Source organism: Tenrec ecaudatus, chromosome 4 (genome assembly GCF_050624435.1).
Source record: "Tenrec ecaudatus isolate mTenEca1 chromosome 4, mTenEca1.hap1, whole genome shotgun sequence".
Classification (NCBI taxonomy): domain Eukaryota; kingdom Metazoa; phylum Chordata; class Mammalia; order Afrosoricida; family Tenrecidae; genus Tenrec; species Tenrec ecaudatus.
Window position 1 is genome coordinate 22,254,614 of NC_134533.1, and position 11,446 is coordinate 22,266,059.

Consider the following 11,446-nt stretch of genomic DNA (forward strand, 5'->3'; position numbering starts at 1 on the left):
GAAATTTTTATGAAATGGAGGAGGTTTAGGTTGAAGTTCATATTCACGAAGGGGGTCTATAGATGCTCACTTGTCAAAAAGGAGATCCTTCCGCTATTTAATTGCTTTTGGCTATATTTGTATTGGTCTGTTTCTCAGTGTCCGTGCCCTGCCAGCACTGTCTTGATTACTGTGGCCTAATGATAAGTCTTGAAATTAGCTTAATATGAGTCCTCCATCTTTGTACATCTTCAAAACTGATTTATTAAAATTAATATTACATCTGGGTATTTTGTCTTTCCGCATTTCATCTCTTGCCTTATTCTGGGAAAGAAAGTTCTTGCATAAGCTCTTCTTTTTTACTATTTTGTTGTTGTTGTTGAAACTGCTGTAAAAGCTATTGATCTTGCTCCAGTATGTCCTCCAAACAGTGCAGGAGAAGCCCACTGACTATGAACATCTGAATGCACAGGTTCTTAGTAAACAGGAAATTGTTATTGAACTTAGTCATTGAGTCCAGATGTGTAAGACACATCTGTATGCATCTCCTGGCATATGATCTTGAGTAATTCCACTTTTGATTCAAGGCCATCTTTCCCAATGGTGACAAGAAACACAATGTAGATTGGGGTTTCAATTCTCTCATACCATCCTCTTCCTTCTGGCCCTCCATGGAGATGTGCTGGACCGAGCTGCTGAAGTCCCATGGACTTGAAGCCATGCAGAGCTCCTCTGGGCCTGTATGGATTGGGAGCAAGCGTCGAGCACTCATCCAGTCTTGGTGTTTCTATCTTTAATAAGACAGGAAAAGTCTCAGTCCTAGAGCTGGTTCTTCATCTGGTACATGGTTTGTGTTCAAACATCTACATGAGAAGGTCAAACACTGATATGAGGATGAGAACGCTACCAGCCCACAACCTAATGGGGTGACCTGTGAGTTCAGCCAATCTCTCTGCCTCTCTTGAGGCTTCAGACAATTGCCTGAAGAAATCTCCACTTGGTCCCTCCTTTTATCAGAACATCGCAAGATAATGACAAAACGAATCTGAACAACCATCTCAGTTCCAACTTTTTCACCATAATTCCATTCCAGTAGGTGCAAATTTTGAATCACTCCTCATGTCATCATTCAACCCCTGGATGCACAGCCCAACACCTGCTCTTCCTCCTCTGTGCTCTGTGCACAGCCTGTGTCACCTGTCTCTTCATGTGAAAGTTGGTGATTGAATAAAAATGATCTAAGAAGAAAGTATGCATTTGAATTATGATGGTGGTAAAGAATATTGAAAGTAAATGGACTGACAAAAGAGGCAAGGATGGAGATACTTCACTTCACATACTTTGGACATTTTGTCAAGAGAGACTAGTCTCTGAAGGTCATCATGCTTGGTAAAGTACAGGGGCACTGAGAATAAAGAAGGTTCTCAAGAAGATGGATTGATACCGTGACGGCAACAATGTGCTGAAACGTAGGCATGCTGTGAAGAGGGCCTAGGGCCAAGCAGCGCTGATTTTGTTATCCATAGTGTTGCTATGGGTCAGAACCATCTCAGGGATCCTAACAACAACAAAAACATTGTTTTACTGAAATTGAGCCGTGTGGTTGAGTTCAGTTCCTTACCTGAAGGATAACTAAAGGCCATAGTCTTGGAGATTCCAGCAGGCTCTCTGTCTTACCAATGACAGTAGTCTTTTTTTTATGGTGTTGAGCTTTATTCCACATTTTTATCCTATTCCATTCAAGACTTTCTGATGTTATCTCTTTCAGAGAAAGTGTAGCTGTAGCTGGCACTACCTAGTTTTTCTGATCTCGTAGTTTGGAGACTGTCCTTTGTGGAGTTGATTAGACTATTGGACTAATTGTTTTTATGTGCATTTAATTTTCATCACTCTTCTTTCCTGCTGACACAGAGACTAATAATTATATTGCAGACACTTCTTCTAATGAGCGTGTAAGACCCCATTCCCTACTCACCAAAATAGAAGGTAGAACTTTTTCTTTGTGGAATGTATTATGAAATTTTGATCTAGGTGTCTCCTGAGATTTCATCCTGAACCCACAGGCCAAGTGACTTTTTCTCTCATAGTATTTGGTTATGTCTAAAAACTTTTCATAACTTTGTCCCCTGTATGCTCCACTACTTTCATAGATATTTCTGCAACAAAGATTACTTACACTGACACCAAGTCAATTCTAACTATAATGCCCCTACACGACAGAATAATAGAGCTGCTCCGAGTGGATTCTCAAGCTGTAATATTTAGGATATTGAAAGCCTCATCTCAATCACAAATCCCCCAGAGAAATTGTAGTGCTGATTCATGATTACCACCACACCATAGTCCCTCAGTGAATACCCATGTACATATAGCCTATCATATGTGTATATACATGTGGGTATACTCCTATTCTCCTACAACCATTCAGCCTGCTTGTGTTTGTCTGTACATGTAACCATAGACCAAAGTTACCACAAGATTGTATATATAACAGTATTTCCTTTTATTATCTTTAATTCTCCCGTGTTTCCTACTGTTTTTTCTGCCTCCGTCATATTTTTTGCTCATTTCATTCTGAGTGTCTAATGCATTTATTTTCAACAAAGCTAATATGTGTCTACCTGTAACCTTCCCTCTGCATCCTACCCCACTTGACATGATCAAAGAATGTTCCTTTTAGCGTGAAAATATTCTCTTAAATTCTCAGAATGGTTTCATGCGATATTGGTCCTTCTGTGGTTATTTCATTCAGACTAAAGTCCTTCAGGTCAATCCATGTCTCAAGTGTTTTACAGATTCATCATTATATTTTTCACGAATTTGTAGTATTCCATTGTGTGTATATAGGATAGTTTATTTATCCATTCTTCCACTGAGTTCATGTATTTTGTTTCCATATATTTGCTATTGTGAATAATGTTCTCATGATCATGTGTATAGCTATTTATGTTTCAGATCTTATGAATTTAGGGAACACACAGAGTAGATGGATTGCAGAACTTTGTGGTATTTCTCTATCCAGTCTTTGAGGAAGCATGGTGCTGCTTGTCATAGCGACTGCACCATTTGGCACTCCTACCACCAGAGAAAGATGTTGCCAGTCTCTTCACATCCTCACTCGAATTTGTGGTTTCCTGTTTTGCTTTTTCTAACTTTGTTTTCTGGCCAGGGTGAAGTGATACATCTGAAGTCTTATCCCTCTTCTCTTCTTCTCTTCAATCTCAGCTCATTGTTTTAATTCACATCACTCTAGTGATTAGTCATCACAAAAACAATCTTTATATGTTTGTTCATCTGAATATGTTCTGTCATGAAGTAACGATTTCATGCCCTCTACCCAATTTAACTGGATTATTTTCCTTGTTGAAATTTTAGTCGCTACTCTCATTATTGGTCATGAGGGGTTTATTTGCCCAGCATTCCCTGTGTTGCAAGCTCTTATCTGTGCCAGTGTACATATGTTCTCTAGTCAGATTTATAAGGTATAATTGGGTTCATGATAGTTGGGTGGGTGGTGGGGTGGTGGGGCAAGCATTAAGGAACTAAAACTAATCCTCCATCTTATGAAGGATTTTCATCATTTTTGCTGTTCCTCTACTGTATCTTTTTAAAATCATTTTATTGGGGACTCATACAATTCTTATCACTATGCATACATACATCAGCTGTATCAAGCGCATATGTACATTTGTTGCCATAATCATTCTCAAAACATTTGCCTTCTACCTGAGCCCTTAATATTGGCTGCTCACTTTCCCTGTCCCTCCCTACTCCCCCTACCTCTTGAACCCTTCATAATTCATAAATTGTTGTTATTTTGTCATATGTTACACTGTCTGACGTCTTCCCCCTGCCCTCTTCTCTGCTTTCCATCCCACAGGCAGGAAGCTATACGTAGATTCTTATAATCAGTTCCTGCTTTGTACCCCACATTCCCTCCACCCTCTAGGCATTGCCACTCTCACCACTGGTCCTGAAGGAGTGATCTGCACTGGATTCCCTGTGCTTCCAGTTACTATCTGTACCAATGTACATCCTCTGATCTAGCCAGATTTGTAAGGTAGAATTGGGATCATGATAGTGGGGGAAGGAAGTATTTAAGAACTAGAGGAAAGTTATATTACATCGCTGCTGCCCTGCACCCTGACTGGCTCATCTCCTCCCACAAATCCTCAGTAAGAAGGTGTCCGGTTGGCTACTGATGGGCTTTGAGTCTCCACTGTGCACTCACCCACATTTACAATGATATGATTTTTGTATCTTATGTTGATTATGCAATAACAAAGAAATAAAAGGTGAATATGGAGTCAATTCTGGTTCATGATGATACCCATGTGTTTTAAAGCAAAACTGTGTCATAGGGCTTTAATTGACAGTGAACGTTCAGTAAATAATCATGCTCTGCTTCCTAGAACAGTCCTGCATATACAAGGGGGTACATAAAAAAAAAACAGATAAAGCTCTGCTGGACAGAGCTTCACAGTGTGTGTTTCTCCCATTAAGCAAGCATCGCACAATTTTCTCTGAGTTAGTGCACCCAGTGGCATAGGCTAGGAAGGTACTTTGTGATCGCAGTGAATTTTTCATATCAGCAGTTTCATACAAACCTTTTTCATGAAGGCTTATTTAAGAGAACAGTGTGCAGCTGTGAATTTTTGTTTCCTGCTCAGGAAAACTGCTACATAAATTGTTGTGATACAGAACACAGCTTACAAGGTCAGTGCTGTGTGGAAAGAAGCTGAAGAAAACCTAAAAGCTATGTCCGATGCTCTGAAGAGGAACAACAATAGAATGATTGGATTACCAGAGGAAGACACAACAAAGAAGTCATCTGCAACAAGAGTAAGAAAATTCTTGGAGGAAAACTTCCCCAGCTTAATAGTTGAAAACCAGGCAAACCTTCAGGAGCCTGAAAGAACACCAACTAGACTAAATCCCAAGAAGAAGTGACCAAGGCACATAATAGTTAAACTATTCAACTTTGAGGAAAAGGAGAAAATCATGAGAGCAGCTACGGAAAATCAAGCAGTCACATATAAAGGTTCCCAAATACGAATCTTCACAAGCTCATCAGCAGAAACTATGAAAAAAGAGCAGAGAATGAAATAATATTCCAAAGTTTGAAGGAAAACAATGCAAACACAGAAATACTCTACCCAGCCATATAATTGATCAATATAGATGAAAAAGTAAGAGTTTCCAGATAAGGAAAAACTCAAAGAATGTGTTAGAAGAAACCCAGCCCTACAAAAGATCCTTGCCGACCCAGTATGGGCAGAAGAACAACACTCACCAAGCATAAATAAGAGACCACCACATAGAACCACCTCACCCATCAGGCAACAAAGCGAAAAGAGAACCCAAGATAGCATGGGCTTAAGGATGGAAAGAAGTCAAGAATGAAACACACACACACGTGTGCGCACAACACACTAATAACAAAGGAAGTTAGGAAAACACACAATGCCAAGAAGAAATCAGAGTCTGGAGATGAAGAAAATAACCCCAAATATCCATGGCCTGAACTCAGGCATTAAAAGACTGAGGCTAGCTGACTGGCTTAGAAAACACAAACCAGCAATCTGCTGCCCACATAAGACACATCTCAATGCTACAAACAAAAATAGACTGAGAATCAAAGGCTGGAGAAAGGCATACCAAGCAAAGAGCAATTCAAAAAGAGCACGGGTTGCAGTCCTAATCGCGGATAAAATTGACCTCAAAGTGCAAACCATGAAAAGGGATAAGGAGGGACGCTATATAATGCTCATGGGAATAGTAGACAAAGAACCACGAAGCATTGCAAACATATATTCCCCAAATGAGAGACCAGCTGAATACATCAACCAAACACTCCAAAAGTTGAAAAAAGAAATCACAGCTTCAACAAATATATTGGGTGACTTCAACACACCCCTCTCTGATAAAGATCGATCACAGGGAAAGAAACTCAACAAGGAGGTTAGAGATCTAAGCACTACAATTAGAAAATTTGACCTGATAGATATTTACAGAGCTTTTAATCAAACACAAAAATTCACATTCTTTTCAAGCCCGCATGGCACATATTCGAAGATAGACTACATGCTGGGGCATAAGGGGACTCTACATAAATTTAAGGCATTGATATCATACAGACCTGTCTCTCTGACCACTGTGCCATAAGACTGGAAATCAACAAAAGGAAGACGAAGAAAACAAGAGCAAACAATTGGAGGGTGAATAACTCTCTGTTGCAAAAGGTGTGCGTACTGACACAGATCAGAGATAAAATTTGGATATTTCTAGAAACCAACATAAATGAGGAAGTGACAAACCTAACTTTTGGGAAACAGCAAAGGCAGTTATCAGAGAAAATTTCATAGCAATACATGCACTCCTGAGAAAGGAAGAGAGACATGATTGATATGCTGGCACAAAATTTGCAACAACTGGAGCAGAGTCAGCAGGACAATCCCACTAATAGCAAAAGAAAAGAAATAATAAAAATCATGGCTGGCAAACCTAATCAAAGAAAGGAGGGAACAAATTTCAATAGCAAGAATGAGGGATGAGAGAGGGGACATTACAACAGACCCTAATGAAACCAAAAGGATAATTACACAGTACTATGAAGGATTGTTCTCCAGTGAATTCAAGAACTTGGAAGACACTGACAAAGTCTTGGAAAAATCTTTGCTCCCCAGATTGTCCCCAAAGGATGTCTAGAATCTCATGGCCAGTCCCACTATGAAACACAATGTCCCTCACTGAGCCATATCCCTTCAGGGGACAACACTGGTGACACAATGTGGTAATTGAGCCAGATCTGATCCCGCCACACTGATGCAAAACAATAAGTGGGTGCAAAAGAACAGCAAGGGAACGGAGTGGCGAGGTCCCCAGGGAATGCTGAAGGTGGACATTGGGACCAGGGCATGGTGCCCCAACAGACTGGATTGAAAACACTCCTAAAGGCCAACAAACAATCCTTGAATTAGCTACAAGCTTTTCTTTCTTTTTTCTGTTTTGTTTTGCTTTTTTGTCATTGACTTGTGGTTGTTGTTTTGTTTTATGTTGTTGCTCAGTTTTGCTCTGTCTTGTTTTTGTGCATGTTAGTATCTCTACAGATATGTCTAAATAAGATAGGCTGGATCAATCTGGAGGAGAAAACAATGGGACCAACAGTTCCGGGAGGAGATGGGAGAGAAGTAGGTAGGGGAAAAGGTAGTGGTGTTAACAAAACCAGGGACAAGGGAACAACACATGATCCAAATCAGTGGTGAGGAGTGTGTAGGAGGCCTGGTAGGATGTGATCAAGGGTAATTTAACCAAGAGAAATTACTGAAAGCCAAATGAAGACTGAGCATGATAGTGGGACAAGAGAAAGTCAATGGAAATAGAGGAAAGAGCTAGGAGGCAAAAGACTGTGGGATACAGAAGTATTTCTCCCAAGCTGTCTCCCCCAAATATATGCCCAACTGCTTGCGAATGATGATACACTTGGAGGTCATCAGAAGTAGGTCAGGGGTTATTCTCCCTGAGAGCTATCAACCATCTAGCGCAAGGAGTGACCACTGTTTATCCCACAACAAATATGGCCCACTCCCTTCTGATAAGGTTAGTAGTTGTCTGTTTCCTTGTAGGAGACATCAGAGAGGTCAAACCCACCCAAGGATGACTAAGGCTAGGCTGCCAACTTGAATCTAGGATCTGCCCATCTTGTCACATGTATAACCCCAATCCCTCCTCTTCCTATTGCATGTATGTTCCTAGACCACCCCCTCTCATTACTGTATAAACTATAGCACAGCCCCTTCCTGTGACGTATGTCCTCACCTGTAATTAGGGGGCTTGCATGTCCCCAGAGAATACAAAAAGCCTGGGCTAGCATTAAAATCTCTCTCTCCTCCACGTGGACCACCAAACGGGGCTGAGGTGAGCATGCTAACATAAATTGTGTCTGACTCCATTTATTTCAATACTTCTCTTCAATCTCTAATGTTCTCTGTAACTTTACTATGATCTTCACTTATTATTGCTGTACAATTGTGCCTACCGGACCCGTAATGATGTGTTAGGGGCTGGCTTCCTCTGACAAACGACATTTATAGAGGTCTAAATAAAGGAATGTACATATGTAAGTATATCTATTTATGAGGATAGGTAAATAGATCTATGTGCATATATTTACAGGTTTAGTACTAATGTACTAGATACACATTGGAGTACACTCAAGTACTCCCTCAAAGCAAAAATACTTTGTTCTATTAAACTGGTATTCTATGACGCTTACCTTCATGACACAATCGCTGAAGACAAAGAGGGTGAATAAGCAAATGTGATGAAGAAAGCTGATGGTGCCTGGCTACTAAAATATACAGCATCTGGCGTCTTAAAGGCTTGAAGGTAATCGAGCAGCCATGTAACTCAGAAGCAACAAAACCTACATGGAAGAAGTACACCAGCCTACATGATCACAAAGTGCCTAAGGGATCCGTTAACAGGCATCAAAGAACAAAAAAGTCATATCATTGTGTGCTTACCTCCCTGATACAATTGCTTAAGACAAATGGGTACCTAAGCAAATGTGTTGAAGAAAGCTAATGGTTCCCGGCTATCAAAAGATATAGCATCTGGGATCTTAAAGGCTTGAAGGTAATCAAGTTGCCATCTAGCTCAGAAGCAGCAAATCCAACATGGAAGAGGCACATCAGCCTGTGCAATCACGAGGTGTCTAAGGGATCAGGTATCAGGCATCAGCAGAACAAAAAAATCATATCATTATGAATGAGGTGGGAGTGTGGAATGGAGACCCAAAGCCCATTTGTAGGCCACTGGACATCCCCTTACAGAAGGGTCTCTGGGAGAAGACGAGTCAGTCAGGGTGCGATGTAGCAACGATGAAACATACAACTTTCCTCTAGTTCCTTAATGCTTCCCCCCACCACCACTACCACCACCATCATGATCCAATTTCACTTTAGAAATCACGCTAGAACTCAGGATGTACACTTACAGATAGGAAATGGAAACACAGGGAAACCAGGGCAGATGATCCCTTCAGGACCAGTGATATGAATTGCGATACTGAGGGATGAAGGGGGGCTGTTGGAAATGGCGAACAGAGTATAAGGATCTACATATAACCTCCTCCCTGGGGGACGGACAATGTAAGAGTGAGTGAGGGGAGACGTGGGACGGTGCAAGATATGAAAAATAATAACATAAATTCTCAAGGGTTCATGAGGGAAGGGGAAGCAGGGAGGGAGATGTAACTGAAGAGCGTATGCCAGGGGTATAGGTGTAGAGCAAATATTCTGAGAATGATGTGGGCAATGAATATACAAATGTGTTTTACACAATTGATGTATGTATGGATTGTGATATGAGTTCTATGAGTCCCTAATAAAATCACTTAAAAAAAAGAAAAGAAAATTCTGGGAATTGTTTTACATGGGCGAGGGGGTAATAGCCCTCATATACGAGTTGAAGGTATACACAGAAAAAACAACCTGGATTGATAAATAATTACATGGCAGTCAGCTGCTGTAATAATCTCTAAAATTAGAGTGGATTTTGTCTGAGAAGGAAAGAAAGTTTTATTTGGTAAGACACAGTGATGGTTGGGTCCATTTGTTGCCACAGCACAACACAGCTTAACCTGGCTAATGCATTAATTAACTTTGCATTTAAAAAAACTTATAGAATCAAGAAAGTAGCTCAAGATAGCTTTTGAATTCCTCTTAACTCTCAACTCATATGGGATATATAAATAAAAATCCTTACAAAGTCAATTCCAATTAAAGCCTTTTTCTGCTTCAGTAGAACACACCACACTACATGCACTATTCAAGTCAAAATTGTATAATTTATCATCTCTTTTCACCTTACCTACCTGACAAAACAAAGCTGAAGGAAAGGATGCAATCAGAGGCTAAGTGCCTATGAAATGATGAGCTCTCATGGGAAGCAGGCCTTCGGTGGTCCTTGCATATCTTTCCTGGTGATTTGGGAGTGTTTCTTCTATTCTTCTCAGAACATGTTCTAAATCTTTACCAATTCCTTATAGCCACTTCCCTACAGACTTTCCTTTTATATCAGAAAAAGTATTTGCCTCCTACTTGTCAGGAAAATGTGGTTTTGAGGTCATAGCAAGTTGGTTCTGGATCATATCACCCCTACGGACCACAGAACGAAGCATGGCCATGCCCTGCCCACCATCACAATTGGTGATATGTCTGAGTCCATTGCTGGGCCCACTGTGTCCATCCATCTCCCTGAGGGTCTCCCTCTTTTTCCATACCCTTCCACTTTACCAAGCAGGGTGTTCTCTCCAGGGACTGGTCTCTCCTGACAACATGTCCAAAGTACACGAGGCTAAGTTTTGTCACCCTTGCCACGAAGGAGCATTCTGCTTACATTTCTCCCAAGAGAGATTTGTTTGTTCTTTTGGCAGCCTGTAGTGCTGTCAACATTCTTCACCAGCACCTTAAGTCAAATGCATCGGTTCTTCTTCGTTATTCCATGTCTCATTTTCACGTGCCCATGAAGTGACTGAAAAAACCATGCTTTGGAACAGGCGTACCTTGGTCCTCAAAGTAATGTCCTTGCTTTCCAACACTTTAAAACAGTCTTGTACAGAAGATTTACTCAATATAATTTGTAAATGTGAGCTCTACCAACTTCTAGCTGTGAACTGTGACCAATGACGGTAGTTTTTTTTTTTAATGATGTTGAGTTTTATTCCACATTTTTCTCCCATTCCATTCAAGATCTTCTAATGTTATCTATTTCAGAGCAAGTGTAGCAGTAGCTAGAACTACCTGGTTTTTCTGATCTCATAGTTTTGGGACTGGCCTTTGTGGAGTTGATTAGATTATTGGACTAATTGTTTCTATGTGCATTTAGTTTTCATAACTCTTCTTTCCTGCTCACACAGAGAGACCAATAATTATATTGAAGACAATCCTAATAAGCCTGTAAGACCCCAAACCTACCACCAAAATAGGAGGTAGAACTTTTTCTTTGTGGAATGTATTATGAAATTTTGATCTTGGTGTCTCCTGAGATTTCATCCTGAACCCACAGACCAAGTGACTTTTCCTCTCATAGTATTTGGTAATGTCTAAAAACTTTTCATAACTTTGCCCACTGCATGTTCCACTACTTTCATAGATATGTTTGCAACAAAAATTACTTGTACTGACACCAAGTCAACTCTAACTCATAATATGATGCTAGAGGACAGAATAAGAGACCTGCTCCCAGTGGATTCTCAAGCTGTAAATTTTAGGGTATTGGAAAGCCTCATCTCAATCACAAATACCCCCAGTGTTTTCATAGGGTTGATTCATGATGACCACCAACCATAGCCCCTCAGTAAACACCCATGTACAAAAGCCTATCAAACATGTATATACATGTGGGTATACTCCTATTCTCCTACAACCATTCAGCCTGCTTGTGCTTGTCTGTACATGTAACC

General features: G+C 40.5%; 1 pseudogene; it reads right to left on the reverse strand.

The window, feature by feature from the left end:
- Positions 1 to 298: 298 nt before the first annotated feature.
- LOC142445762 (lys-63-specific deubiquitinase BRCC36-like) lies at positions 299 to 1,622 on the reverse strand (annotated as a pseudogene).
- Positions 1,623 to 11,446: the final 9,824 nt, after the last annotated feature.